This window comes from Mustela erminea, chromosome 10, assembly GCF_009829155.1.
Source record: "Mustela erminea isolate mMusErm1 chromosome 10, mMusErm1.Pri, whole genome shotgun sequence".
NCBI classification, from domain to species: domain Eukaryota; kingdom Metazoa; phylum Chordata; class Mammalia; order Carnivora; family Mustelidae; genus Mustela; species Mustela erminea.
In genome coordinates, this window is record NC_045623.1 from 68250779 (window position 1) to 68278357 (window position 27579).

The 27579-nt window shown below is 40.5% G+C and overlaps 1 long non-coding RNA gene across 2 annotated transcripts; it reads left to right on the plus strand.

Moving 5' to 3' along the window:
- The first annotated feature begins 5540 nt into the window (after positions 1-5540).
- LOC116567967 lies at positions 5541-26867 on the plus strand. Of its 2 annotated transcripts, none has more exons than XR_004276455.1 (3): positions 5541-7461; positions 20292-20353; positions 25853-26867. It is a non-coding gene; the product is annotated as an uncharacterized LOC116567967 (long non-coding RNA). The 2 variants fall into 2 exon arrangements; XR_004276456.1 differs by lacking the exon at positions 25853-26867 and having other exon boundaries at positions 5541-7143; positions 7319-7461; positions 20292-20701.
- Positions 26868-27579: the final 712 nt, after the last annotated feature.

The window sequence follows — 27579 nt, forward strand, 5'->3', positions numbered from 1 at the left end:
GTTTTTGTTTTGGATTATATAGTTATTTTTTATTAACATATGATGAGTTCACTATTGTTATTTTAAATAAATGAATAATTGTTTAAAACATTTTTTTTTTAGGATTTTATTTATTTGACAGAGATCACAAGTAGGCAGAGAGAGAAAAGGGGAAGCAGGCTCCCTGCTGAGCAGAGAGCCTGATGTGGGGCTCAATCCCAGGACCCTGAGATCATGACCTGAGCTGAAGGCAAAGGCTTAATCCACTGAGCCACCCAGGTGCCCCTTAAAACATTTTCTTAGCTTTAATTTGAAAGATAATAAATATCAATAGATATAATCCACATAAACAAAAGAACTCTGGGGTCCTCAATTTGTAAGAGAGTAAAGAGAGCCTGTGACCAAATGTTTGAGAACCATTTTTATAATTTATTTTACCATTCTCCCATGTAAGGGTATTTAGGTTGTTTATTATATTTTGCATTACAAACAATGTTGAAATGAATAATTTTATGTGTGTGTGTTTTCTAATGTAGATGTAACTTTAGGGTAAATTCTTAGAAGTAGAATATCTGAGTCAAAAGATAAATGAGATCAATGCATATGTAGTTTTGTTAGATATTACCAGACTCCCCTTACCAAGGGTTGTGCCTCACTGCTATCACTGTGTTTCTCCCCTACCAATACAAATATTCTCTGTCAAACCTGATACAATAAGAGATAGAACACTTTCAAGGCTATGTAGTGGGAAAAGCTTTGGAACAAGATAGCCATGGATTCAAATCCTGAGTAACTACTAGATATGAACAGAGGAACCTGTTTTCTCATCAATAAGATGAAACTAATGTGTGTTATTTGTACAAGGAATTGAGTAGATGCTCATTAAATGGTAATCCTTGTTATTATCTGAATATATCTGGGCAAGTAGGAGTGGTAGTCAGGATTGACAAGCACAGATATCTTATATTCCTTGGGGGTAGAGAATGGACTATTCTGGGGCACCTGGGTGGCTCAGTTAGTGGGCGCCCAACTCTTGGTTTCAATTCAGGTCATGATCTTGGGGTCATGGGATTAAGGTCAGCTAGGAGTCTGCTTGGGATTTTCACTCTCCTTCCCCCTGTCCCCTTTCCCCCACCGTAAAATAAATGAATATACATTTTTTTTAAGTGGACTATACTAATTGGTTCTATAGAAGATGTTGACAATATGAGAGAACATAGAGTTGCCTTGATAGGTACTTAGGGTGCAAGAAAAGAAGAGGTCACCTAAACTAGAAAGGAGCTTAGAAGCAGATGCTGAAACCTAGAGTACAAAGCCGGGGTCAGGGCAATGAAAGCAAAGAACAGTTCATTAATTCAATCACTTGGTCAACAATCACTGAACACTACTATTTACCAGCCACTATATTCTGGGGTAAGCAAGGTATTATCTCTGCTCTTAAGGAGTTTAGACTTTATGGGTAGAGGCAGCTGAGAAAATAAGCAATTATGATTTTAGAGGGTAAACGCAGTGTGCTTTAGGAACACATATCAGGAATATCTGTCCCAAACTCAGAGGTTGGGCAAGACTTTTTAGAAGAGATGATACCTGAGCAGAGACCTGAAGAATGGCTATGACTTAGCTAGGTAAATTGGGTGGAGGAGTAGGAAGAGAATAGATAGGAAAAGAACATGTTCCAGGCAGGAGAAATAGAATGTGCAAAAACCTCGAGGCAAGAGAAAACATGATGTGTCTGGAGAAGCAATAGGGCAGTTTTGATTGAGACAGTGAGGGCAAGATTAGGAGCAGTGACAGCCACGGCAGGGGCCAAATCAGGAAAGGCCTTAAAATTCCTATCAAGGACTTTGGATGTTATCTCATGGGTGATAGGAAGCCATTAGAGCATTTAAGCTAGTCAGGGGCATTTGCAGGTTTGATCTTAGAAAAGATCACTTCAACTGTTACATAGAAACTAGAGGACACACATTTGGAGACAAGAAAGCCACTTATAAGTGTCTACCGCAATAACCCAGGCAAAATTGATGGTGACCTGAGTTAAAGTAGTGTAGGGAGAATGGTGATCTCAGGAAGCAAAATCATCAAACTATGATTAGATTGGCATGTGGAAAAGAGGGAGAAGTCAGAGGCCCACTTGGGTTCTGGCTTGGGCAAAACATGGTAATCAGTGCTATCAGGGAGGAAGACAGGAGGGGAGGAGGAGCAGACTTGAGGGAAAAAATGATGAGTGCTGTTTCAACATGTTGACAGATTAGGAACTGTGGTTCAGAGAGGTGAAGTTACTTGTCTATGGTGACTGTAAGTGGCAGAGCTAAGATTCCAACCCAGGTCCATCTGACGACATGTATCCTTGTTGCTTCAGCACAGCCACACCTCCTCCCGCCCTCAGCATGGTATTGTGCACTAACCACCAGGGAGGGGAAAACCACTGTGAGCACTTATAATGTAAGTGAAATGCCTTCATATACGTCAAATTTGACCAAATAGTAACACAAGAGTGTATTTCCATAAGCATAAACAATATCATTAACACCATTCATGGTAACTCATACTGCCATCCTCTGGTTCCAGAAGGAAAGTATTAGGATACACTTGACATTGGGGAATGTTTATGATATATTTTTCATAGGAATTATAAATGAGGCAGCGTGCCATGTATGGAACAGTAGAAAGACTCTGGCCACCTGGGTTCTAATGATGTAAATATGGACTGGACTGAAGAGGAAAGTTGTTACGGGCATTTGAAACTCTGAGCCTTTCCTCAGGGTGTCCACTTCAGTCAGGTCTCCAATCAGCCCAAGGCCAGCTGGGCTACTCCGTAGCAACTCCATTAGGCTACTCTGTAGCCTATTCCATGCTACCCACCATATTCAGAGATGATACAGTATAGTGGAAAGAGCTTATAGTTGAAGTTAAGTGATAAAAGTTCAGTTCAAAGCCCCACCAATTTCAGGCTGTTTGACTGAAGGAAGTCACGTACGCTTTCTGAGTCTTACTTTTCTCATTTGTATGGTCCACAATTATATCTGTTAACAGCAAAGTGCCCAGGTACGTAGTAGGCACACAAAAGTAATTATCTTCCCTGGCCTTTTCTCATCTTTTTAACCTCATCTCTATCTTTAAAGCTTTAGAAAAGAGTTAAAAGCTTCTTTTTACCCTTCCCTATTATTTTCAATGTACATATATTCTCTCATAATCAGAAACCCAAATAAAAAATATTTAGGGACACACAGTAGACCAGCCCGAGGAGTCAGCATCCATTACAACCTGATGACTCACTTACTTCGGCATGCTATACCCCACTCACATGAGGGATGCACATGAGGAAATAATAGAATTTATGTGTGCATTCTCATGTGAATGTGAATCCACCTGAATTCTAGAAACACGAAACTCTAACTGTGATGCAGTTACTATAAGAATACAGAATTGAAAAGAAGCTTTTTCTTTATTTTGAAGGTATTTATATGTGTGTGTGTCTGTGTTTTGGCTGTGGGAAGAAAGGATTGGATTCATAGAATTGAGGAATAATAAGTTGAAAACAGTGATGGGCTGGGGTCAGCTTGGATCATGAGAGCCAGTTATTAAATTTTAAGAAATTTTGTGGGCCAGTTGTTAAATACAGCCATTTTTAAAAAGCTAAATTATATAAAACTATAATTGAATATATTAAGAACAGAGTTAAATATAAGCAGCCCTTGCTTTGCACAGTTCTGAAATGTGCAAATTTTAGTTACCACAGTTTAATTAAGTAACATCCCCCAAAACACAACTCAAGTTTTTGTGGGGTTTTTTTTTTTAGATTTTTTGTTTCAGTGATCTGTATACCCAGCCTGGGGCTCAAACTCAGAACACCAAGATCAAGATTACAGCCTCCACTGACTGAGCCATCCAGATGCCCCCAAGTTTCATTTATCATAGTATGTTAACTGTTAAGTAATTGCACAAGGTACAAATATTGCTGCTTTCTCTTCTGCCCATGAATCACTATGTAAATAATAGATTCACATCATGTTCAGTGACCAATCACATCTTTTTTTTTTTCTTTTTTTGGTAAGCTCTGCACCCAATGTGGAGCTTGAACTCACAACACAGAGATCAAGAGTCACATACTGTACCAACTGAGCCAACCAGGCATCCCTCAATCACTTCTTTCAAAGTCTGTCAATGATTGGTCATCTTTTTTTCAATTTTGACACAGATGATAAATTATATACTGTGTTACTTCCTTTTCTACCAATGATAAAAAACACAAGACATTTTAAAGGAATGAACATTTGAACAAGGGAAGTGAGGGGGAGAAAAAGTTCAAATGAAGCAAAGAAACAAAAAGTGAGGGGCACCTGGCTGGTTAAGTCAGAGAAGCATGCAAGTCTTGATCTCAGTCTCTTGAGTTCGAGCCCTACACTGGGTGTAGAGATTACTTAGATGATAGATAGATAAGTAGGTAGATAGATAGATAGATAGATAAACTTTTGACAAAAAGAAGAAAAAGAAAAGAATTAAAAAGGGATAAGGCTGCAAGTGAAACTTTAATTGAATGTAAATGGAATTATAGAAGAAATCACTGAGTGTGGGAATGTTGACACCCCTTCCATCTGAAAGACTCAGATATATAGCCAGAGAAATTAGTGAAGGCAAATTTATTGATATAAGTGAGGAAAATGGTTGTAACCAAAAGAATGAAGATGTTTCTCACATTAAAATTATTGGAGATACTACTTCATAATGCTGAAATTGCAAAGAATAAAATTTTGAGGGGCACCTGGGTGGCTCAGTGGGTTAAAGCTTCTGCCTTCGGCTCAGGTCATGATCCCAGGGTCCTGGGATTGAGCCCAACATTGGGCTCTCTGCTCAGCAGGGAGCCTGCTTCCCTTCCTTTCTCTCTGCCTGCCTCTCTGCCTACTTGTGATCTCTGTCTGTCAAATGAATAAATAACATCTTAAAAAAAATAAATAAAATTTTGAAAGCTGATTCAAACTTAGAAAGAAGTAGGAGCATGTTCCAAGCATGGAAAAGTTGGTCAGTCATATTGTAAGTTATATAGTAAGAAAGCAAGCACTGTTCAAATTGCTCTTGATAATTTTTTACTAAGAAATAAAACACTTTAACTCTCAATGTTTTGAATATCTTAAATTATAGTGTGCTATACCACTCAATGGGGAATTGGCAAATGGCACATGTCAGGGTTTGTTTTGTTAATTGTCTAGACTTAAGAAAGTGGTAGAGCAAATGTTAAATGTTAATAATGTAGATTAAACTTAAAATTATGTTGTATCTGTAGCTCTTACATCTTAAAAAGCACAACAAAAATTGAGGAAATGTTCTTCTAGCACTTGAAAACTATTATTTGGGGCCACCTGGGTGACTCAATTGATTGAGATCTGACTTAATTTTAGATCAGGTCATGATCTCTGGGTCATGGTGTCATGGGATTGAGCCCTAACTTGGGCTCTGCCCTCAGTGAGGAATCTATTTGAGATTCTCTCCCTCTCCCTCAGCCCTCTCCCTCCCTGCTCTCTCTCTCTCTCTCAAATAAATAATTCTTAAAAAAAAAAAAAAGAAAAGAAAACTGTGATCTGATTTAACAAACAAGTCATTCATAGTATTGACAAATGAGTGAATTTCCAATAGATGTCTTCATTGTTTTACTTCTTCTTACTCAGAAACAAAATATTAACCTTCATGTCAGAACTATACTCAGAGAGCCAATAATTACATATTAGTTAATTATTTATTAAATTTATTTATTTGCTTATTATTTGATTAAACATCTACCATTCTCCCAGCCAGGAACATCAATGATCCTAGAATCTAGCATCTCCTACCATTTTGTATGATGAGGGTATGAAACCCAGGACCTGTCCTTAGTCACAAATAAGTGAACGGATGGATGATCAACATTTGAGTCATGTGTTGTTCTTTTACATTTTAACCTGAGTATCTAGGAAAACGTGTTTTCTGTGACACACCTCAGTGGCGATGGGCAGTAAAGACATGTGAAAGAGTTGTCACTAGTTTAGCTAGTAAGCCCTTCTCTCCTGTGTCCTAACAATGTTGTGTGCCTGGCAGGAGTCAGAAGAATCAGGACACAGGAAGAGACTTACTAAGTCCCTCTCCCCATCTGGGCAGACAGCAATAGGTCAGGCAAATAAGCTATGACTTCCTTTTGTACTTTTCTCTCCTTATACCCTGAGGCACTGAAGAGACTGGGGAGATATTCAGGCTTCCCTCAAATCAGGAATTTAACAAGCCTGGCCCCAAGTGAAAGGATCAGGTTCAAACTTGGCCTCCGGACCAAAGCTCTCCCCTTGGCCTCAATCACTTAGAACATCACTTCAGTGTTACTCAGTGTATGTTTGCAAGGTAAGCTGAAGATCATTAATAATAATAGATTTTACTTTTGCATATAGCCCTTTACAATTTACAAGGCCTTTGTACATGTACTATCCTGTTTCAGCCCCATGATAGCCCTTTATAGTGAGTAGGGTCAGGGTTACTAAACCTATTTTATAGATAAAGAAATGAGGCTTAAAGATCAAGGGTGCCCAAGTTCATGGAGTCAGTTTCAGGACTGAAACCTCGGTGTACTGACAAAAATTGTAACTGTCTTCCAAGTATTATAGCACAGGCCTAGAAGCATTCACAGAATTATTATTAGTGACAGTTATCAATAATAATAAATAGCTACAATTTATGAGCATTTATTGCTCATTGTACTAAGTGCTTCATTTGCATTCTCACAAATCTTCATAGCAGTGTTTTGAGGTTGATGCTAACTTCTCCATTCACTAAGAACCTGAGGTTCAGAAAGTTTAGGAATGTGTCCTGGATCACACAGCCAGAGTGTCAGAGCAAGGATCTGAACCCAACTTTGACTTCAGCTTCCTAAGATCATACTCTAAAGCTCTTGAATATTATGAGATCATCAGAGGAGATCATAATGAGAGCAGGGAGATCATTGAGAAACAATTATTCAGGAGGGTTCTGGGCGCTGTTTTTGAGAAAGTGGGATTTGAAGGCCCAGTTCCAGTTAGCCAGGAGACAGCATGTGGAATGGCCTGATGTGAAAAAGTACTGGGGAACTGAGAGTCAACCAGTGTGGCTAGAGTGACCTGAGCAAGGACTGAATGTCAAGAGATGAGGCCCAAGACAGTGGGCAAAAAGGTCAAAAAGGGCTGGGAGCCCCTGGTAAAGATTTGGGATTTTTTTTTTTCCTCAAGAAAAATGAGAAGCCTTGTAAGGTTTTCAATCAGGGAGGGATGTAATTCAATTTATGTTCAATATTACTGGCTGCTAAGAGACAATGGAATTGTGGAAATAAGATTTGAAACTCTTTTAGAAATCCAGGTTGGCATCCAAGATGACAGGTTGGATAAGGTCTCAGGTAAACAGCAGTGGAGGACAACTATGAGTGGATGAATTTGAAGTATGTGCCAGATACTGTCAAATACATTTTCTTGAGTCTCACAACAACCTGGGGAGGTAGGTATTTCACAGGTTTTCTGTTTCACAGGTGAGGAAGTTGAGAGTCAGAGAGGTTCATCTTCCATATCATGCTTCCCCCTGTTTAACAATGATCATCTTGGGGTGCCTGCTGGCTCAGCTGGTAGAGTATGCAATTCTTGATCTTGGGGTCATGAGTTTGAACCCCATGTTCGGGTAGAGTTTAGTTAAAAATAATTTTTTTAGGGGCTCCTGGGTGGCTCAGTGGGTTAAATCCTCTGCCTTCAGCTCAGGTCATGATCCCAGGGTCCTGGGATCAAGCCCCGCATCAGGCTCTCTGCTCATTGGGGAGCCTGCTTCCTCTCTCGCCTGCCTCTCTGCCTACTTGTGATCTCTGTCTGTCAAATAAATAAATAAAATGTTTTAAAAAATAACATTTTTTTAAATGCTTAAAAAAATGGATCATCTTGGGCGCCTGGGTGGCTCAGTGGGTTAAGCCTCTGCCTTCGGCTCAGGTCATGATCTCAGGGTCCTGGGATCGAGTCCCGCATTGGGCTCTCTGCTCAGCAGGGAGCCTGCGTCCTCCTCTCTCTCTCTGCCTGCCTCTCTGCCTACTTGTAATCTCTCTCTGTCAAATAAATAAATAAATCTTAAAAAAAAAAAAATGGATCATCTTATCTGCCAAGTAATGAAATGGATATTCTGAACCCAGAGTAGAGTAGGTGTCAGGGTGATTTGCATGATAAAGCCTCTGTCTAAAAGACTGCAGTCTTTTTCACAAGAAAGAGGTCAGTCTAGCTAGGGAACTTCTGTGGTTAGACAAGATTAAGTCAGCTAGAGAACTGTGTTTGTGACTTAGCACAAGATCAGGCTGTCATGACCCCTAGATTCCAGTCAGTATGGAACTTCCTATTGTTGTGTGACATAAACAATTTAGGGCCCAGAAAGATAAAATTGTAGATTGAAAGAGTTTGAAAAACTCCTTATAGACAGCAGGGCACAAGTGTCCCACTTCATAGATAAGAAAACTAAAAACTAAAGTTCAGAAATGGGGAAGAGCTTGCTAGGGTCACTTATAATGATAGTTGCAGAGTTGGGGCTAGAACTGAGTCTTCTGACTCCCAGCCCACAGTTCCCACAGAACCAAGCTCTGCCATCTCTTTGATAGGCCCAAAGATCCTTTTACACTGGGATATTCTGTACCAAATGAATTTCAGGTAGGGAGAGTGTGCTTTTGAATAGAGGAAAGAAGGCAGATTTCACTTGTGCTCCTAAGAGGTCCCTGCTAGAAACACAAGAGTCATGATCTTCCCACATTACAACCTCTTAAATCCCCAGACATAGCCTACTCCTGAGAATGCTGGAGAGGGGACCAGAGTTGTCCCTAAGATTCTGGGCTCCTATTCCTCCCTCTCTATTCCCTTCTTACTCCCAGTATTCTCTTTTTCTCTTAAAAGCATGCTTCTGGGAAAGCATCTTCTTTTTTTCTTTTTCTTTTTTTTTTTTTTTTAAGATTTTATTTATTTATATGACAGACAGAGATCACAAGTAGACAGAGAGGCAGGCAGAGAGAGGGAGAAGCAGGCTCCCTGCTAAGCAGAGATCCTGACGTGGGGCTCCATCCCAGGACCCTGAGATCATGACCTGAGCTGAAGGCAGAGGCTTAACCCACTGAGCCACCCAGGTGTCCCTGGGAAAGCATCTTCTATCAGTTACCTTCATTTGGGCATGAATTAAAGAGAAGTAAATCTTTTCTTTCTTTCTTTCTTTCTTCCTTTCTTTCTTTCTTTCTTTCTTTCTTTCTTTTTTTTAGATATCATTTATTTATTTGACAGAGATCACAAGTAGGCAGAGAGGCAGCAGGGAGAGAGGTGAGGGGGAAGCAGGCTCCCCGCCAAGCAGAGAGCCCCATGCGGGGCTTGATCCCAGGACCCTGGGATTATGACCTGAGCCTAAGGTAGAGGCTTTAACCCACTGAGCCACCCAGGAGCCCCAAGAGAAATAAATCTTAATAAGACAAGGGTGCTAAATCCTGACTCTCACTACTGTGTGACCCTTGGGCAAATCACTGCTTCTTTCTGGGCCTGTTTCCTTATCTGTATAATGAGGATACTAGACTTAATCTCTGAGAGTTCTGCTAGTTCTGATCTTAGGGAATCAGAACTTACTAGTTCCCACAACTTTAGGTCCCTCGTACAGTGTAGATTCACCAGAGTTCATGGTTACCAGGTGAGATGAAGCTTATCATCAACTGCTGACCCTTTCTGCTTCCCCTCTCCCTCATTGCTCCCCTAGTTTCAGGTGATGACTGGAAACTTCCAGGATTCAGATTCTTTTTCTTCTCTGCATTCAAGGAAGGAGCCTCAGTCACCACCCTTTGTCTTTATACTCTGAATATTCTAGGGAGGCATCTTCCTCCCTTTAAAATATCTCCTCTGCCCACTGGAAGGAAGTGAGATGTTGGTCAAAGAGCAAGAGCTTTGGACTAAATAAGCTTGAGTTTAAATCTTGACCCTGTCATTTTACCAGCTCTGTGACCTTGGGCAGGTTACCCCTCCATCCTCAGATTCCCAGGTCCTGCATGCTGTGAAGATTAGAGATAATGTCTGTAAAATACCTGTAGGAGAAAAACACCTGGGTGGCTCAGTTCGTTGAGCATCTGCCTGCAGCTCAGGTTGTGATCTTGGGGTCCTGGGATTGAGCCCTGCATGGGGCTCCCAGCTTGGTGGGGACTCATCTTCTCCCTTTCCCACTTCCCTTGCTTGTGATCTTTCTCTCTATGTCAAATAAATAGATAAAATCTTAAAAAAAAAAAAAAAAAAGGACAGCATATAATCTCCTTTTCACTTAAGGGGGGAAAATCACATTAAAAATAGAGTATTGGGGTGCCTGGATACCTCAGTTGATTAAAGCCTCTGCCTTCAGCTCAGGTCATAATCCCAGGGTCCTGGGATGGAGCCCCGAATTGGGCTCTCTGCTCAGCAGGGAGCCTGCTTCCCTTCCTCTCTCTCTGCCTGCCTCTCTGCCTACCTGTGATCTTTGTCTGTCAAATAAATAAATAAAATATTTTTAATAAATAAATAAATAAATAGAAATAGTATATTAAGAGAGCTGACCTTCTGTTTTCTTTCTATGGTTTGTTTGTTTTTTAAATTAGGTAATGGCATCTAGCAGTTTATTTTCTTTTTCTTTCTTTTTTTTTTTGAATATGAAAACTCACTTTATTTATTATTTTCTTTAATGGGCTCCACACCCAACATGGGGCTTGAACTCATAACCTTGTGATCAAAAATTGCATGCTCTACCACCTGAGTTAGACAGGCGCCCTCTGAAAACTCACGTTAGTCCTGGCTTACTTGTCCCACATTCATTTTTCTTTTGAATCCTTCCCTTGATTTTAAAAAATCTTGTTGAATTATATATAGTTTTGTAAGTCATCTTTAATCCTTCCTGGATAAGGTTAGGTTATAAATAAACATCATTTTTTATTTTTAAAAGTTTCCTTTTTTCTTCTCTTTTTTTTTCCTTCTCTCTTTTTTAATTTAAATTCAATTAGTCGGGGTGCCTGGGTGGCTCAGTGGGTTAAGCCTCTGCCTTCGGCTCAGGTCGTGATCTCAGGGTCCTGGGATCAAGTCCTGCATCCGGCTCTCTGCTCTGCAGGGAGCCTGCTTCCTCCTCTCTCTCTGCCTGGCTCTCTGCCTACTTGTGATCTCTCTGTCAAAAAAATAAATAAAATCTTAAAAAAAAAATTCAATTAGTCAACCTATAGTATATCATTAGTTTTTGATGTAGCATTCAATGATTCATTAGTTGGAACAGTTTATTTTCTAAAAACAAAAATGCAGAGTGCCTGGGTGGCTTAATTGTTAGTCATCTGCCTTCGTCTTAGGTCACGATCCCCTGGTCCTGGGATCAAGCTCCACATCGGGCTCCCTGCTCAACGGGAAGCCTTTTTCCTCTCCCACTCCCCCTACTTGTGTTCCCTCTCTCACCATTTGACATGTCTGTCAAATAAATAAAATATTTAAAAAAGATAAAAAATAGAGGCGCCTGGGTGGCTCAGTGGATTAAAGCTTCTGCCTTCTGCTCAGGTCAAGATCTCAGGGTCCTGGCATCGAGCCCCACGTCGGGCTCTCTGCTCAGCGGGGAGTCTGCTTCCTCCTCTCTCTCTCTGTCTGCCTCTCTGCCTATTGTGATCTATGTCTGTCAAATAAATAAATAGAAATCTTAAAAAAAATAAAAGATAAAAAACAAAACAAAACAAAATGGAGTGCAGTTTTTCCTCCTTAGACATGTGTAATACGTAATTAGTGCTCAGTACATTTTTATTTTCATTAGAATTACAACTGTTGAAGGTAAGTCCAGTGAATCTACTCAGAAGGTACTGAATTCTCTCTGAAATAGAAATCTGATTCAAAACTCTCTCCTACGGAAAAAATCTTCTGTGGCTCCTCAGAACCTATATGGTATAAAACCCAAACTCTAAACTCTCATTTAGAGTTAACAGTCTGATCCCAACTTACTTTTGTAATCTGGAGCCTCTGATATAGTTAAAAATCAATCAATCATAAGATTTGGCATCCCACCTTAGCCACTTAACCTTTTTTCCTTCTCTATAGTATGGAGTAGTACTTTCTGCCTTATAGATTAAATAATAGTAGCTTATGTTAGCTACTAATTATTGTAGATATTAAGTGCCGGCTAGTGCATAAGAATTTGACAGATTTATTTACTCCTGACAAGAATCTCATGCGGTGAGGGGCACCGGGCTCCCTGCTTATCTGGATGTCTGCTTCTCCCTCTCCCTCTGCCTGCTGCTCTGCCTACTTGTGCTCTCTATCTCTCTGTCAAATAAATAAATAAAATCTTTTTTAAAAAAATCTAGCGAGTTGGGCACTTTTATTTTCAGAAGAGAAAACTGAAACTTAGAGAGGTTAAATAATTATTAAACATATCAGTTATCCAATATAACACAGACCTAAACCTGGGTCTGGCTGCTATAACAGTTCCTGGTGTCAACCATTGTATTATTATTATTTTTTTTTAAGATTTTGTTTAATTATTTATTTATTTGATAGAGACGCAGCAAGAGAGGGAACACAAGCAGGAGGAGTGGGAGAGGGAGAAGCAGGCTTCCCACTGAGTGGGAAGCCCGATGTGGGGTTTGCTGTGGGACTCGATGCGGGCGGGGCTTAATCCCAGGATCCTGGGATCATGACCTGAGCTGGGATCATGACCTAAGCCGAAGGCAGATGCTTAAAGACTGAACCGCCCAGGCACCCCTCTGCCATTGTATTATAAAGACTTCCTTGAGTCTTCCTTTCTAAAAGGACTTTGTACACAGGAGGCTATGGATATTGGCTATTAGTCACTGTTTTCACTTTCTCCTTCCATGAATCTGATGCTCAGTTAACAAAGAAATTTACCATTCTCAAAGGCGTTTTGTGGGGCTTAAACTCATGACCCTGAGATCAGACCTGAGCTAAGATCAAGAGTCAGACGTTCAACTGACTGAGCCACCCAGACACCCCTCAAAGGCACTTTTATTTATTTGTTTGTTTGCTTGCTTGATTATTTTTTAAAAAATATTTTATCTATTTATTTGACAGAGATCACAAGTAGGCAGAGAGGCAGGCAGAGAGAGAGAAGGGGAAGCAGGCTCTCTGCTGAGTAGAGAGCCTGATGCAGGGCTCTATCCGAGAACCTGAGACCACGACCTGAGCTGAAGGCAGAGGCTTAATCCACTGAGCCACTCAGGCACCCCTATTTATTATTTTTTAATTTAAGTTTAGGCGTGCCTGGGTGGCTGTCAGTTAAGTGTTTGCCTTTGGTTCAAGTCATGATCTCAGGGTCCCGAGATGAGCCCTGTGCTGGGCTCCCTGCTCAGTAGGGACTCTGCCTTTCCCCTCTGCTCATGCTCTCTCCCTCCCTCTCAAATGAATAAATAAATTCTTTAAATACAGTTTACCTATTTAAGTTATTAAGTAATCTCTACACCCAACGTGTAGGGTGAACTCTCAAGTTCAAGAATTACATGCTCGGGGGCGCCTGGGTGGTTCAGTGGGTTAAGCCTCTCCTTTCACCTCAGGTCATGATCTTGGCATCCTGGGATTGAGCCCCGCATCGGGCTCTCTGCTCAGTGGGGAGCCTGCTTCCTCCTCATCTCTCTCTGCCTGCCTCTCTGCCTACTTGTGATTTCTGTTTGCCAAATAAATAAATACAATCTTTAAAAAAAAAAAGAATTATATGCTCTTTCAACTGAACCAGCTAGGTGCCCCTCTCAAAGGCACTTTTACAGTTCTCTGCCTTTTTTTCATATTGTTCTCTTTGCCTGGAGTGCTCTTATTCCCCTCTCAAAATTATACTCCTTTCACAAAGTAGGAGATCACCTGATCTGTGAAGTGTTTCCCTAACATACTGACATATCCTTCATCCCTTTAACTCTGCGAATTAGGACTTCTCCATCTTTATCTCCTTGGCCCTTTCCACTTGGTAAATGTTCAGTAGGTAATTGTTGAATTCACTAATCTCAAATCGTTTATTATAAATTCAGTGAAACCAGTCAAGGGTTTTTTTTCCCTAATGGGCGTACAGGTGTGTCAGAGAAAATCTAAAGTGATTGTTGGGTATTGCTGAGGAGAAAAGTAGCCGTGTAGTTCAAGCCACGTCCAACACATGGCACAGCAGTCATGGTCAAAGCTGCTAGTGGAGTGCTCATTGGAAGAGAGTGAGGGAGAGGGGTATTAACAATAACCAACCAACTGTAATTGTAATATTCACAAAGCTCTTCTATATATATTATCTACGTAAATTTTTATCCCCATTTTACAAATGGCAAGGGAAATGAGGGAACTTTTCCACATCCCAGAATGTTTTTGGAACATAATACAAATCAACCAGGTAAGGTGATTTCAAGTGTGCTTTAGAGGCCCTGTGATTTTCTTTCCAAATTACCACTCTTACTTCTTGAAATGTCACATTTGGAGCTTCAACTCTTTGGCTGAGGCTTTAAATTTTAAATATTTAAATGGAGGAGAGAAGTACCTGGGTGGTTCAGTCTGTTAAGCCTTCAACTCTTGGTTTCAACTCAGGTCACAATCTCAGGCTCGGTGCTCAGCACTGTGTCTGCTTGTCCCTCTCCCTCTGCTCCTCCCTCTACTCGTGTGTATGCTTTCTTTCTCTAAAATAAATAAATAAATAAATAATAAACAAGTAAATGGAGGAGAGGGGAAGGGGAATGTATGAAATATTTTAATTCATCTGCTCTTCAGTGTAAAACGTTTCAAATATATTCTTTTTTTTTTTAAAGATTTTATTTATTTATTTGACAGAGATCACAAGTAGGCAGAGAGGCAGGCAGAGAGAGAGAGAGGAGAAAACAGGCTCCCCGCTGAGCAGAGAGCCTGATGTGGGGCTCCATCCCAGGACCCTGGTATCATGAGCTGAGCTGAAGGCAGAGGCTTTAACCCACTGAGTCACCCAGGCGCCCAGCAAATAAATCCTTGAGAACCACTTACTTGACCTGAGTGGGCTGGATGGATGTATACAGAGTGCAAAAGGGAACTGGAGACCTGAGGAAGAGCCTCAAAGTTGAGACAGTAGGTGGGGGAAAGGAAGGGCGAGCTTTAGGAAGTTTCATTAATGTAATGATTTTGTCATGTGCCAAACTGTTTTCCTATTATTGTAGCCATTGCCAGAGGACTCCATTCATCAAGGAATTTTTTATCTTAGGAATATGAGAGCACCATTTAGACAGTGTATAATCAAGTAGTAATGCCTGGAAAGTTCTCAAGAAATCTTTCTCATCATTCTCTGATAGGATCTAGAAAATGGAGAGTCAAATCGAGGTTATATTAAATCTGGAGTAAAATAGTAAAACCTGCCATTCCAAGTTTGACACCTGTAATTTAGTGTTAGAATCTCAGACTTTGATAGAAGTTGGAGGTCAAAAATAAAATACAAAAGTCACATATTAGAACTTGGTATTCTAAATATAGATCTTGAGTTGCCATTATTGAAATTCCTAAAGTAAAATTTCTAGTTGTGATTTCGGAATCTAATTATATAGGGTGCCTGGGTAGCTCAGTCTCTTTAGCATCTGACTCTTGATTTCGGTTCTGGTTTTGAGACCGAGCCCTAGGTTGGGCTTCACAGCTTCACACTGGGCATGAAGCCTGCCCAAGGTTCTCTCTCTCTCCTTCTGCTTTTCCACACCTCCCATCTCTCTTCATCTCTAAAAAAAAGAGTAGAAAAGAAAAGGAAAAAATTATAGGATTCAAGTGCAAAGAGTAGAGCCTGTGCTTTCAGTAGCAGAATTTTGGTTTCCAAGTAGTAGCCGAATTCTGTTGATAGAATTCTCAGGTTCAGAGAATAGAACCTGAAGTTTCAGTAGTAGATATTGGAGTTCAGTACCAAAATCTCAGGCTCTGAATTTGGAGCCTAGAGTTCTAATAGTACAATGTCAGGTTATGAGAGTAAAATCTAGCGATCCAATAGAATTTCAGCTTCAGAGAAAGAATCCACAGTTTCTGAAGTAGAAACTGGAGTTACAAGGTTAGAACATGGAGTTATATCATTAGAATCTTGGATTTTGAGATCAAAACTTTAAGTTCTGATAATACAATACTGAAGTTTAAAGGCTTAGCTTGAAATACAAGTATAAAATATGGGATTCAGATAGGACCATCTTGAATTTCAATAGGAATCTTGACGTGGTGTAATGGTTCCTTGAGGTGCAATATTAAATTATGAAAATTTGAAATTGGAATCTAGTTTACTAGATTACTATTAGAATTTACTAGATTACTATTTTACTAGATTACTAGATTACTGTTAGAATCAGCAATAATGCTAATGAATAACTTTTATCAAGTGCTTACTATGGGGACGCCTGGGTGGCTCAGTTGGTTAAGCGGCTGCCTTCGGCTCAGGTCATGATCCCAGCGTCCTGGGATCGAGTCCCACATCGGGCTCCTTGCTCTGCAGGGAGCCTGCTTCTCCCTCTGCCACTCTGTCTGCCTGTGCTCACTCTCTCTCTCTCTCTCTGACAAATAGATAAATAATTTTTTTTTAAAAAAAGTGCTTACTATGTGTCTAGCAGTAAATGCTTTATGTGTAGTATTGTTATTATCATTGCATTTAATGTTTACAAAAAAATCTGCCAAGTGAGTTCTATTATTACTATTCCTATTTTACGAACAAGAAACTGAGGCCCAAATAATTCTGAGACTGAATGTAGAACTTGGAGTTATATTGGTGGAATCTGATGTAGTTAGTTTTCATCTCTGTTTTCAACCATTATCCTATATTAATAGTGAATTTATTTTGCCTCAGCAACAATAACTGTTTGCTGTTTACTGAGGGAGGACTCTTTTAATTTTTTATTTAAGATTTTATTTTCAAATAATCTCTACACCTAATGTGGGGCTTGAACTCACATCCCCAAGATCAGGAGTTACATGCTCTACCTCCTGAGCCAGCCAGGCACTCCTCAGTGAGGTAGGACTCTTAATCAGAAAGTAGGATATTGTTGGTGGTGATGGTGGTAGTAAGCAGGATCTCCGCTGAGCAGGGAGCTCCATGCAGGGCTCTATCCCAGGACGGTGAGATCATGCCCCGAGCCAAAGGCAGATGCTTAACTGACTGAGCCACCCAGGTGCCCCAGAGAGTAGGATTTTGACTGCTACTCTTAGAAGTGTATAAAATTGAATGTAACCTCCCTGTGTTCTTTGGCTGTAGATGAAAGAAGTCTTCCAATCAATGAACCATGCAATTAGGCCTATGTTATGTACTCTGAAGCATTCCAAAAACAAGACCCTGTCCTTGTCCTGCGAAGCTAGCCATGAATAAGCCAGGATAACCCCAATATAGAGCAGAATGTAATCCAGTGCTAAACTGTGTGTGTCGGCATTACTCAAACTGAGGGAAAGAGATCAGCATAGGCTACCACAGTCAGGGAGGCACCACAAAGGAAGCTTTCAGGGCATTTCAAAGATAGGTAGAGTTTAAATAGGCAAAGAAGAAGATGGGGCATGTCAATTGGGAAAATACTCAAGGAAAACATGGAAATATGATCTAGCATGGTATACACTAGCAATTTTTCAGCAAAGAAATATTTATGGAATGTCTGCTACTCACCAGACACAGTGTAGGCCCTGGAAAAAGAAAAAGAAATCACAAGAAGCTTCTGCCCCTGAGGAAATCGTGTGGAAGAACAAGTATAATGACGTTGGCATTAGACATACCTGGGTTTGAAAAACAGGCTCGTTAACTTACTATGTGACTAAGCAAGCCCCTCTGTATCTTTGAGCTAGTGTCTTCCTTTATGCAGAGGATAATGATACTTTCCTTAAAGCGTTGTTGTAAGGATTGTGTTCTTTCTCCACAGTCTCACCAACACTTGTTATTTCTTGAATTTTTTTATTTTAGGCTGGTTTTATTATTTGCTGAAACATGTGAGATCAAGTTGCAGTCTCATGACCTTTTACTCATAAATACCTTAAGGATTTATCTACCAAGAAAAAGGACATTTTCAAATACAATACAATTCTCAATTTCAGGAAATTTAACATTTGTTAAAAATTTTTGTCTAACACATAGTCCTTACATAATTTTCACTCATTGTCCCACTGATGTCCCTTAGGCCAAAAAACAACTCTCCACAAATATTTTCACTTTTCTGCATAGATTGGGCTTTCTGAGAAAAAAAAAAAAAAAAATCTGTTAAACCTGGTTTGAATAGCGACCCTAAAGAGAGAGACTTCTGAAGAGATAAAGTCTTACATTCCCCACTTCTCAGCCACTTGTTAACATTCCACAAAGATGAAGTCAAGATCTTTTCCACCTTTCCCCAGATAGGAAGTGTTTACATTCCAGAGCCAAGATAGCTCTGTCCATCTCTGGAAGGAAGGATGGGCAGCTATGAAGGCCATTCTAGATTAGCTCTGAGGTTCACAATTTTGGAGTTTCTCTTACATAGTACAAACACCACTCTACAAGCAGGTGACACCAGGCCTCTATCACCCTATGGGAAAATAGGACATAGAAAGCAGCTGCTAAGATTGCTGTGTCAGTAAAAACAGTCTCTCTCTGATCCAGATCTGGTGATTTCATGCTCCCATCTGTGTGCGTGCGCGCGCGCGTGTGTGTGTGTGTGCATGTACACACAAATTGCTCAAGTAAGGTAACATCTCAGACCCCTTACTTACAGTTTAGGACTTAACCCTTTATAGCTTTTTTCCCTCCCCAGATCCAGGATCTTATTGAGGAATCATATGCTGCATTTCCTTTGTCAAGTTTCTTTAGTACCTTGTAATATTCACCCTTTAACCTTTCTTTGTCATTCATCACACCAACATCTGTGAAGAGTTTAGACCATTTGTTCCGTAGTTCCCTTCTTTCTTACACACACAAAAAAGGATACAATATATACTCTTCTGCATCTTGCTTTATCACTTAACAATATAGCTCAGAGCTTATCTCTATCAGTATATTGAGATCTTTCTTTTTTTCTATGGCTGCATAATGTTTCATTGGTTGGGAATCCTGTTTCCCTAGTATATAACATATACCGTAGGTATTCAGTGAGTGTTTGTTAAGGAAGTAGATGATCCTAAAAAAAAAAAAAAAAGCACAAAGCCGAAGAAGTAAATGTGAAACAACTGAGCAGAAGAGCCATATATGGCCTGGACAGAGACTACTTTGGGGTCAGACAGACTGGGAATACGAATCCAGCACTCTTGGCATTGGATAGTGTGGCACAGGAGTTAAGCAAGCAAGCTCTGAAACCAGATACCCCGGTTGGTTTGACTCTCCCACTTACTTAGCTCTGTTTCCCTGAGAAGGCTGCTAAACCAATTGTGCTTCAGCTTCCTCATCTGTAAAATGGAAATGATAAGAGCACCTACTGCATACAGTTGTTGTGAGAACTCAAGAAGTATGACCTATCCTTTATAGAGAGAGCTCAGTAGTGATTAGCTGTACTTTATAACTATAATTTTTCTAAATTCCAGTTTCTTCATATGTAAAAGAGGGCTAGTGATAGGCATTCAGCAGAGAAGCTGTTGAGAACTAGGTGACAATGCCTATGAGGCATCTAGCATAGTGATGAGCACTATGATTAAAGGAACGTGATTACTGAGAGGGTTGTCAGTACTGTAAACTCCCTGAGGATTGTACTGTTTATCTTATTCATTAACTCAGGCCCAAACACAAGACCTGTCACGTTGGCTTTAGGGTTAGACAAACCTATTTGTGTTTATATTCCAGTTAGGACACCTGCAAGCTGTGTGATGTTGGACAAGTTACTCAACCTCTCTGATCCATATTTCCTCAGTGATAAAACAAGGATAATAGTACCTATCTCAGGGTTGTTGTTGGAATTAAATAGGATGATAGGTATAAACCTATCTGATCTCACCTTAGATAATGATTAAAAAAAACAAAAGTAAAGCCAATGCCTGCCCGTGTATGTATTCACTGCAAAATAGTTTTCTAATTCTCTTCCTGTGGTGGCCATGACAGTGTGACTTGCAAACCTCCAACTCAGTGCCACTTGTGATTTTACCTCCAAAACAGGACTTTTAAAGTGCGTGGAGATCTGTATGTGCAAACTTGAAAGCTAAAATAAATCAAAATTAAATTCAAATTCATTGAATGAGGTCATCATAAAAAGTAGCTATGTAGTTTAGTAAACTCGAGGTCATGACGGTCATGTTCTGGGGGATAGGGCACAATCAAAGCTGTGGAAAAGTTCACATCCTTAGGTTTTAGTTCTATTTTATTAGGCTCAGGCAATAAGGTTAAGGAAATGACTCTCAAAAGCAATGCCAAATGAGTTTCATTGTTCTGCTTTATTACCACTACCCCAGCCCTCAAGCCCCAAGGGAAGGAAGAAAAGGCAGATAAGAAGCAAAATAACACAAGGGGCAAGGTAAGAATCCTCTTGCGCCCTTCGTGAAGGTCAGGGCTGGGTAGCCCCTGGTACAGGCCATCAGAGCCTCTGGCAGAGAGCAGAGAGTTTTACTGAGGAAGTCACTTACAGAACCAGCGCGGTGTCCTATTTGCTGTCCCATCTGTTCTAACAGACTGGAGTTAGTAAGATATCCCAATACCACTAAAAGGTCTAATTAGACAAAATGCACATTCAGAAGTTTATCAATGGCCTAGATTCTGGCTCTCTGGATTCAGTCATAGTCAAGATAATCTGACCTTAGTGGCCAATGATTCAACAAAGAATACATAAGGTATGCATGTTCTTGTAACTATTTTGTAAAACATATGTCACACTTTCATAAACATTTTTTGTTATCTGCAGAATAGAACTTTGATTCCTTTTATTACTTGGTATACATTTTATAAAAATTAGGAAGACATATATTAAAATCCAACACACGGTTTTCAGTCATAATAGAAACCTGAGAGTAAAATAGAAGTCTGGCATCTTAAGGACCAATTTTTCTCCTGTCCCTCACAATGACATAGTTCCTTTGTAAGTTATTGAATGAATGAAGTAGCAAAAAAAAATGATTTGAATTTATGTCTAATTCCTGGACCCTTTTTCATTTTACTTGGCCATATTGTACAGATAAGTAGTCCTCTCTATTTTTATTTTTATTTTTTTAAGATTTTACTTATTTGACAGAGAAAGAGACAGTGAGAAAGGGAACACAAGCAGGGGGAGTGGGAAAGGGAGAAGCAGGCTTCCCAATGAGCATGGAGCTTGAGGCAGGGCTCAATCCCAGGACCCTGGGATCATGACCTGAGCCTAAGGCAGACACTTAAACGACTGAGCCACCCAGGCGCCCCTAAGCAGTCCTCTCTAAATCCCATGAAAATTATTCTGTAAGAGGAATAATGCTACTGAGTAAAATAGAAAGCTGTCATTTTTGTGCAAAGCTAAAACACTGACCCTCCATAAATGTTAAATAACAATGGGAGTAATCCACCAGTGGCAGTGGGCTTAACCCTTACAGAATCATGTGGAATTCCAGGAGGTAGAAAAGATCATTAGGGATTTTCAAATATGTTCAGGTAACAGAGGTCCTAGAAGTCACAGTGCTCTTTGCAAAACATCACATTACTAAGAGCTAATATCATTACATAAACAAGAAATGATCCCATGGTGTAATGGGAAGAAACAGCCTTTGAAGTCTCACAGATCTGAGTTTTCCATTCATTAGCTTGAGACTTTGAGTAAGTTAATTACTCAAGTTGGTTAGCCTTTCTGTGCCTCTAAGTCCTCATGTGAAAAGTGGGGAAAGCAAATCCCTGTTTCAGGGTTGTTAAGGATTACTTTCGACCTATGTATGGTTTATATGTGGACAAGTGATAGCTATAGGTCCATAATTTTCTATCCAAAATTCTCAGAGCCAGATTTATTTCAGAATTAGGAAATTTTTTGGATTTAAAAAAGTTAACATAAGACATAGGTCTTATAAGTAAGAGTCCAGGTGAATCTGAGGCAGTACCCTATAATCAATTTTTATGTTTCTGCAGCTTGTACCACATTTATTAAAAATATACTTTTTGGGGGGCATCTGGGTGGTTCATTTGGTTAAGTATCTGCCTTCAGCTCAGGTCATGATCCCAAGGTCTTGGGATCTAGCCCCACATCGAGCTTGCTTCTCAGCGGAGAGCCTGCTTCTCCCTCCTCCCTCTGCTGCTCGCCCTGCTTATGTGTCCTCTCTCTCTCACTGTCAAATAAATAAATAAAATCTTTTTTATTTTTTAAAAGATTTTATTTATTTATTTGACAGAGATCTCAAGTAGGCAGAGAGGCAGGTAGAGAGAGAGAGGAGGAAACAGGCTCCCCACTGAGCAGAGAGCCTGATGCAGGGCTCGAGCCCAGGACCCCAGGACCATGACCTGAGCCGAAGGCAGAGGCTTTAACCCACTGAGCCACCCAGGCACCTCAATAAAATCTTTTTTTTTTTTTAAGTTATATATATATATACATGCTTTTTTTCAACCCATCTTTTTTCCCCCCCAAGATTTTGTTTATGTTTGCAGAACCCAGGACCTTGGGGCCATGACCTGAGCTGAAGGCAGATGCTTAACCAACTGAGCCATCCATTGAGCCACCCCTAAATCCATTTTGAATCTGGTTAGGATTTTGGATTTGTGGATAAGGGATTGTAAACACATATTATTACTTGAAGATAACATGACTTGAAGAGAACATGACTATATATATATATGTAGATCTCCAAAGTCTAAGAATACCTTTGTTTTTTTATGAAGGATGTGTTGGTGCCAAATTCAAGTCCTTTTTGCCAGTTGGTGCATCCATTCTCTGGTAGCTGCCAATGTTGGCTGTTAACAATTCAGTTTTCCCCCTTCTTGGAAACTTGTCCTCAACCAGACAAGTTAGGGGCAAGCGAAGTGGGGTGAATTGTCTTGGGGGCAAGGGAAGTGGGGAGAATTGTCAATGGCTGTCTAACATAGTCCCATGTCTGAGGAGATTAATCTTGGGGTACAGTTCTTGTTTTAGAGTTTCCCTGTGGGATTACTCTTCAAATCTACACTTTTCCTTAGTTTTCCTCCCCTTTCCTATGTTGCTTCTGTCTCCTCATTTGAGCAAATCCCTCAATAAATCACTTGAACCAGAATCCCTATCTCGGGCTCTGCTTCTAGGGAATCTAACCTATGACATCTGTTGCCAAGAGTCCTCCTAGAAAGCAGATCCTAATGATGGTATCCTGGAGTTGGATCACACAAGGACTATAGTGTACGTGGGATATGAGATTCCCTGACATACTGTAGAGGTAATTGCAGTCTTTCACCTGTAGTGATTTGGGGTAGGATACAGGTAGAAGGAAAGGGATGCTCAATGTAATAGCTGCAATGTCTCAAGCATTTGAAAGATAGATGGGAAATAACAACTATAAGGATTGTGGAAGTGGGTGACGGTTGCTAAGAGCCACTGATGAACTCATGAAAGAAAATGACAGGCTGAGATATGTTAATCAACAATTCAAAGCAAAGGACCTCACTGTTAGGATTTAAAGAGACTCTCACCTCTTGGGGCACCTGAGTAGTGCAGTCCAAGTTAAGTGTCTCTTGCTTTTGGCTCAGGTGTTAATGTCAGGGTCATAATCTCAGGGTCATGATTTCAATCCCTGCGTAGGGCTCTGCATTCATTGAGGAGTCTGCTTAAAATTCTCTTTCCCTCTCCCATTCTCTCTCAAATCAATAAATAAATCTTTTTTTTAAAAGATTTTACTGGGGGCAGCTGGGTGGCTCAGTGGGTCAAAGCCTCTGCCTTCAGCTCGGGTCATGCTCCCAGGGTTCTGGGATCGAGCCCTGCATCGGGCTCTCTGCTCCACGGGGAACCTGCTTCCTCCTCTCTCTCTGCCTGCCTCTCTGCCTACTTGTGATCTGTGTCTGTCAAATAAATAAATAAAATCTTAAAAAAATAAAAGATTTTACTTATTTTTTTTTGATACAGAGAAAGGGAGAGAGAGCGAGCACAAGCAGGCAGAGTGGCAGGTAGAAGCAGGCTTCCAGCTGAGCAGGGAGCCCAACATGGGGCTTGATCCCAGGCCCCTGAGATCATGACCTGAGCTGAAAACAGAGACTTAACCAACTGAGCCACCCAGGCACCCCAATAAATAAATCTTAAAAAAAAAAAAAAAAGATAAAAAATAAAGAGACCCTCAACTCTTACAACCAATGGTCAGAGACAATTAATTACGAAGCAGAACTGTGAGAATTGGAGAATTATAGAGAAGTTTGAATTCTCAGTGTATGAGAGTCTCTTCATAAAATTTGGGTCCTAAAAAAAAATGGGGTCCTGATAGGGAAGAAGTAGTATCCTTGATTTGAGGTAAAGATATCTAAGTAGAAGCACTCGATAAATATGAATCCCAAGATTCCTCTGAATCCTCTTGTAACAGAGCTAATGTGAGTTCACTTCTTAGTGAGTCACAGATAGAAACTACACCAGCTGAGTTGTCACACAAATGCAACTTTATTTGCAACAAATAAGGAGATACAAGGGGGTAATTTCCAAAGATGTGTCTCCCTGAGCAAGGGTGAATGGGTTTCTTTTATTTAGGGTCAGGATGAATATTTAATTGAGGAAGGCTTATTGTGTGTGTAGAGGCAAGCATAAGATCACACTTGTGCCTTAAGAAAACATGCCTGTACATGTATTGTATATTATGTAAGTGAAGCTTGTACTCTTCCTTGGGTGGAGATTTTAATATTGTAATGAAATAAAGGTAATTGTTAGTGATTCCAGAGGTCACGCCATGGCTTATCTGCACAGGTGCAAGTTGGCGGGGGGGGGGGGGGGGTTAGCTCAAACTGGTCTGGGTGCTATGGGTTTCCAGAGCTCTTCCTCTGCTTGAAGAATAGTTTTGGTTTCCATCACGGGATGTTACACCAATAGGGTCTTTTGTCTGAGTTAAGAAGTCAACTGGAAAGAAGGGAAATGTGGGAATGCTTAAGGGAAATGTGGGGCAAAGGTCTGTGGATACAAGCAGGTGAGCTGTAAAAGTTATGTCTTGGGGTCTAGCTGGTAACACCCTGGGCCTATAGGAGTGACCCATTCTCTCAGGAAGGAAGATAAAGGCTCATCCCTCCCCACTTTGAAGTCCCCCCCTCACGATATTTTCCAATTTCTCTTCCTGGCCATGGATCCATATCTAGAATCAAATAGCCTAACTAGGCAAGATTATATCCAAAAGTAGCTATAGGACCTGACTTACATATAATGACAAGTACCAAGAGAGTATGCCAGAGGGTTGGATAAATGGGAGTGGAATTTAAGGCTGGATAAGAGACAATTCATCAATATCAGGGCACTCTGCTATGGCATAGGATTTAATACTCTGCCAGCCCCAAGAGATGGTCCTACACTGCTGGGATGGTTCCTTGAAGCTTGAAAAAGTGATAAATCTGTATTAAATCAGGTAGACAGGAGTGGCTGGGTGTCTCAGTTGGTTAAGTGTCTGCTTTTGGCTCAGGTCATGATCCCCAGGGTCCTGGAACTGAGCCCTGAGTCAGGCTCCCTGCTTCTCCATCTCCCTCTGCCCCATACCCTGCTTGTGTTCTCTTTCTCTCCCTCTCTCTCAAATAAATAAACAAAATCTTTAAAAATAATAATAATAATACGTAGGGGGAGCCTGGGTGGCTCAGTTGGTTAAGCATCTGCCTTTGGCTCGGGTCATGATCCCAGGGTGCTGGAATTGAGCCCCATGTTGGGCTGCCTGCTCCATAGGGAGTCAGCTTCTCCCTTTTCCTCTGCCTGCCACTCTGCCTACTTGTGCGCTTTCTCTCTCTCTGTCTCTCTGTCAAATAAATAAATAAGTAAATAAAATCTTTTAAAAAAGATAGATATGACAGAACTGCCAAGAAAACTATGGTTAAATGAATCAAAAGTCTCCAAGAAGTGGGCCTGCTATAACAAATCTGTTACCTAGGACAGAAAAATCCACCACGCTTTATGGAAGAGCCTGGAAGACACTCCATTTACGGAAGCAACAAGGAATGCTCTAGCTAAGGAAAGTGTTAGAATCACTAATAAATGGAGTCTTTGGCCAGATACGTCTCACATTGGTTCCACTAGGTACATGGACCTACCCAGTTATTTTGCCTATTCCTGAATGTACAATAGGAATGGGCATACATAGAAATGGAAGAACCCTCGCATTAGTTTCTTGACCTGTAGAATGAGAGCTACTAAGTATTAGTAAGAAACGCCAAATGGAAGCCTCTGAAATTGCTCCTTGACAATGGCCAAAATAAATAAAAAACCTGTCACATTTTAGGGGACTGGCAGAGTTTAGTGCCTCAAAACATTAAAGAATGCAAGAATGGTGGACCCTATCTTATTCACATTTAATCCATCAGTCTGCCTCTACAAGAATTGGTAGGTCATGGCAGATGACAAGTAGACTAGCAGAAACTTAATCAAGTAGTATCTCCAACTACACCTGCTATCCTAGATGTGATACTTTTCTAGAAGAGATTAGTGGAGACTTAAGTACATGGTGTATAGCCACTGATTTGGCAAATGTGTTCTTTTCCACACCCATTTGAAAAGATGATCACATTGGATGGGCAACAGTAAGCATTCATGATCTTGCCCCAGCATCATGTTAATTCACATGTTCTTTGTCCATAATATAATCTAAAGGGATCTGAACTTTTTGAACATCTTGCAGAACATCATATTGGTCCAGTATGTCAATACTATCATGTTAATCAGACACCATAAGAAGTATGTGGTGATTAATCTGGATGCCTTGGTGAGGCCCTTGCACTCCAGAATATGGGGGAGAAACCATACAAAGGTTTAGAGGCCTGCCACATTGGTGTAGTTTTTAGGGGTTCAATGATATGGAACTTTTGGGGATGTTCCCTCCAAAGAAAAGAACAAACCATTGCACAAAGTACCTCTTGCCACCAAGAAGGAAACACATTGGGGCGCCTGGGTGGCTCAGTGGGTTAAAGCCTCTGCCTTTGGCTCAGGTCATGATCCCAGGGTCCTGGGATCAAGACCCGCATCAGGCTCTCTGCTCAGCAGGGAGCCCTCTTCCCTTCCTCTCTCTGTGCCTGCCTCTGCCTACTAGTGATCTCTGTCTGTCAAATAAAATAAATAAAATCTTTTAAAATAATCTTTAAAAAGAAGGAAACACATTAGGATTCTCTGGGTTTCAGAAGCATCATATTCTGCACTTGGAAATACTGCCATGACCCACTTATCAATGGGTACAGGTTAGTGCCTTTGATTGGGTCCCAAAGTAAGAAAGGACTCTGAAAGGTCAAGACTGAGGTATGAGTAGTGCTGCTGCTTATGCTATATGACTCAATAAATCCCACGATACTTTAGCCATTTGGGGGTAGAGAACAACACTGAGTGAGACCTCTGGCTGCTAGTTGACTCAAATACTTGGTCATCCATGCATTTATAAATTAAATTGATACCAGTTTACCTTATATGTGCTTATGTATTCCAGGCTGTGTCCTGAACACTGAAGACACAAAGATGTAATAAAACCTATTCCCTGTTCCCAAGTAACTCAGAGTCTAATTGTACTCTCACCGTTGCATGCTATTTGATTCATCCATTCCTCTCTCTTTCCTGGCATTTGCTAAGATTCAGGTAGTGATAAAGAGGGCTTGAATGGGGGAAAAACTTGAGAAAAATTC